Here is a 3,994-nt window from a genome sequence, read left to right as displayed (position 1 = left end):
GACGTGGCTGTGACTGTATCAAGTAATACAGCTGACGTGGCTGTGACTGTATCAAGTAATACAGCTGTCGTGGCTGTGACTGTATCAAGTAATACAGCTGACGTGGCTGTGACTGTATCAAGTAATACAGCTGACGTGGCTGTGACTGTATCAAGTAATACAGCTGTCGTGGCTGTGACTGTATCAAGTAATACAGCTGACGTGGCTGTGACTGTATCAAGTAATACAGCTGACGTGGCTGTGACTGTATCAAGTAATACAGCTGACGTGGCTGTGACTGTATCAAGTAATACAGCTGACGTGGCTGTGACTGTATCAAGTAATACAGCTGACGTGGCTGTGACTGTATCAAGTAATACAGCTGACGTGGCTGTGACTGTATCAAGTAATACAGCTGACGTGGCTGTGACTGTATCAAGTAATACAGCTGACGTGGCTGTGACTGTATCAAGTAATACAGCTGTCGTGGCTGTGACTGTATCAAGTAATTACAGCTGTCGTGGCTGTGACTGTATCAAGTAATACAGCTGTCGTGGCTGTGACTGTATCAAGTATACAGCTGACGTGGCTGTGACTGTATCAAGTAATACAGCTGTCGTGGCTGTGACTGTATCAAGTAATACAGCTGTCGTGGCTGTGACTGTATCAAGTAATACAGCTGTCGTGGCTGTGACTGTATCAAGTAATACAGCTGTCGTGGCTGTGACTGTATCAAGTAATACAGCTGTCGTGGCTGTGACTGTATCAAGTAATACAGCTGTCGTGGCTGTGACGGTACCACCTGAAGACGGAAGCTTGTGTTGCCTCCGAAACGTCGTGATTTTTTATTTATTTTATTTTACTTTCTAGTGTTTTTACCTACGTGACTTTACCGAAAAAACCTAAGAATATGAATAATTGCAGTCACGAAAGTTTCAAATCTAAAATCGGCTGCATAGTGTTGTCGTGGGCAGCCGCATGCACTCTCCCCCCCCGCCCCCCACTCCCCCCCCCCTCACCGTAGCTCTCACCGTAGCTCCACACAAAAGTTCCAGGTCTCCTTGGTCATCATTATTAATCCGCGCTGCTCCGTTTTCGCTTTGCCTGTGGAAAGTTCAGGCTGGCCCGCCTATGGGGTTTCATAACGAGAGTCTGCGTTTGTACCGGAGGAGGAATCCGATGAGCTAATGAAGCTTTTTTTTCACAGATGCCCAGTCGGGGCGCGGGGTAAGAACGTCACAACAGCAAACAATACAAAAAAAACACGTGAAAGTTTGTGCAAAGTACCAGAAAGGTAAATAAATCACCCAAAGATATACAAATACAAACACTAAACCATCCACATCCTACCAGCCAAAGCTGGTCGCTTTCGTGGCTGCAGGAATTCATATTCTTTGGGTCTTTCGGTAAAGTCACGTAGATAGGTTGAAAGAAAAAATAACAAAAAACTACGACGTTTCGATCACAACACATGATAGGTTTTCATCCTTTCTGGCAATAAAAAAATGGGTGCTTAGATTTGTGTTTAAAGCTTTCGTGACTGCAGGGATTCATTTTCTTGCTTCTTTCGGTAAAGTCACGTAGAAGGGAAATAATAAAATAATACAAATATAAAACCACAGCAAGAAAATGTTCTTACTGTGCTTTTCACACCTGATGATGATTGCTTGTGTTGCAATGGAAACGTCGTGAGAATTTTATTGTTTACATTTGTATTGTTTTATTATTTCCCTTCTACGTCACTTTACCGAAAGAACCAAGAATATGGGTGTTTAGATGTTTAAACACCAAACGGAAACATTTCGCAAGGAATCATGTCTGGATTAAGGACATGTACTTGTGCCTTTTGGCGTTGTGCTCTGGTTTAACGCTGTTTGAGACGAGGCTCTAAAGAAAGCTGTCTCTTGTGTGGACCAATCACTTCCAAAGACAATGCATCATCATCTACTACCAGAGCATTGTGTTGTTTTTGTTTGCATGTTCACCACGAGCACTGTGTGGCTAATTCAGACAGGATTCCTTGCAAAGGGTTTCTGTTTGGTGTTTCATCATCTTAACACCTCCTGTTTTATTGCCAGAAAGGGATCAACCCAATTCTCTCACGGCCTGGAGAATTGAAGGGCTGACGAGGTGCAGTAGACTATGAATGTCAAGATCGGCCTCTGTGGAGGAGGAGGAGGCTCGTGGAGGACGCTGCTTACTGGGCAGTTGGAGGCAGTCGCCCATCCAGCAACAGCGGAGGGCAGAGGAGTGACGCTCCACAACAACCAGCGGAGCGCCGGGCCGGTAAAACGTGGAAAGTCAGCCCATGGCATCTGCCGGGTCTATCCCGAGACCTTGTTTAAGCAGCGAGCCTTCCACACTTCACGTGGCCTCGCAAGTGCACCTAGCCTGGCACAGGCGCCGTGGTGACGTCGTGGCGAATGGCGGATGTTTTTTTTTAATTGTTCCTGGTTTTGATAAAAAAACAACACACTCATAATTTGGTGCTGCTGCTAATGGTGCTGGTGTGGTGTTGCTGTTGGTGCTGGTGGTGCTGTTGGCTTGGGTGGTGGGGGTGGTGGCTGGTGCTGTTGGTCTTGGTGGTGGTGCTGCTGGTGGTGGTGGTGCGGCTGCTGGTGGTGCTGATGGTGGTGATGTTGGGTCTCGTGGGTGTGTGCTGCTGATGGTGGTGCTGCTGGTGGTGCTGTTGGTCTTGGTGGGTTGCTGGTGGCTGTTGGTCTTTGGTGGTGGTGCGTGGTGGTGCTGCTTCTGTTGTTGGTGCTTGGGGTGGTTGCTGATGGTGGTGCTGGTGGTCTTGGATGGTGCTGGTGCTGTTGGTCTTGGTGGTGGTGGCTGCTGGTGGTGCTGTTGGTCCTTGGTGGTGGTGCTGGTGGGTTGCTGGTGCTGTTGGTCTTGGTGGTGCTGCTGGCTGTGTTGGTGGTGCTGCTGCTTGGTTGGTGCTGTTGGTCTGGGTGGGGGTGCTGGTGATGCTGGTGGTTGCTGTGGTCTTGGTGGGGGCTTGCTGTCTGGTGTGGTGCTGCTGGTGGTGCTGTTGGTCTTGGTGGTGGTGCTGGTGATGGTGGTGGTGCTGGTGGTGGTGGTTGCTGATGGTGGTGCTGGTGCTGTTGGTCTGGTGGTGGTGCTGCTGGTGGTGGTGGTGTTGCTGGTGGTGCTGTTGGTCTTGGTGGTGGTGCTGGGGTGGTGGTGCTGCTGCTGGTGGTGGTGCTGATGGTGGTGCTGTTGGTCTTGGTGGTGCTGGTGCTGTTGGTCTTGGTGGTGGTGCTGCTGGTGGTGGTGGTGCTGCTGGTGGTGCTGTTGGTCTTGGTGGTGGTGCTGGTGATGGTGGTGGTGCTGGTGGTGCTGGTGATGGTGGTGCTGGTGCTGTTGGTCTTGGTGGTGGTGCTGCTGGTGGTGGTGCTGATGGTGGTGCTGGTGCTGTTGGTCTTGGTGGTGGTGCTGCTGGTGGTGGTGGTGCTGCTGGTGGTGCTGTTGATCTTGGTGGTGCTGGTGCTGTTGGTCTTGGTGGTGGTGCTGCTGTGGTGGTGGTGCTGCTGGTGGTGCTGTTGATCTTGGTGGTGCTGGTGCTGTTGGTCTTGGTGGTGGTGCTGCTGGTGGTGGTGGTGCTGCTGGTGGTGCTGTTGGTCTTGGTGGTGGTGATGGTGGTGGTGCTGGTGGTTCTGGTGGTGGTGGTGCTGCTGTGTTGGCAGTTGGTGAACAAGCGCAGCTAACAACACAGCCATTCAACGCGTTCATCAGTCACAACAACATCAACAACAACACCCTTCAATGTTAGCGTGACAACTGCATTGTGGGGCTGCTGCTGCTGTGTGTTGTCTTGGTGTAGGTCTGGGACTGTCGTGTTGATGTTTTTTGCTGCCTTGACCAAGCACGATCAATCGGACTAATATCACGAATTAAGTGGTGCATTACGAATGTTTATTTACTGACCCGCTTACCATTCGTCTCTATTTCGGCACTCCTATCGTAAGTGTTGTTCTCTCGTATTGTTTGCTGTTGTCGTAATTTGCTGAGC

This window comes from Lethenteron reissneri, chromosome 2 (assembly GCF_015708825.2).
Source record: "Lethenteron reissneri isolate LAM-NWPU_2019-01 chromosome 2, ASM1570882v1, whole genome shotgun sequence".
Taxonomy (NCBI): domain Eukaryota; kingdom Metazoa; phylum Chordata; class Hyperoartia; order Petromyzontiformes; family Petromyzontidae; genus Lethenteron; species Lethenteron reissneri.
This window is presented reverse-complemented; position numbering follows the sequence as displayed.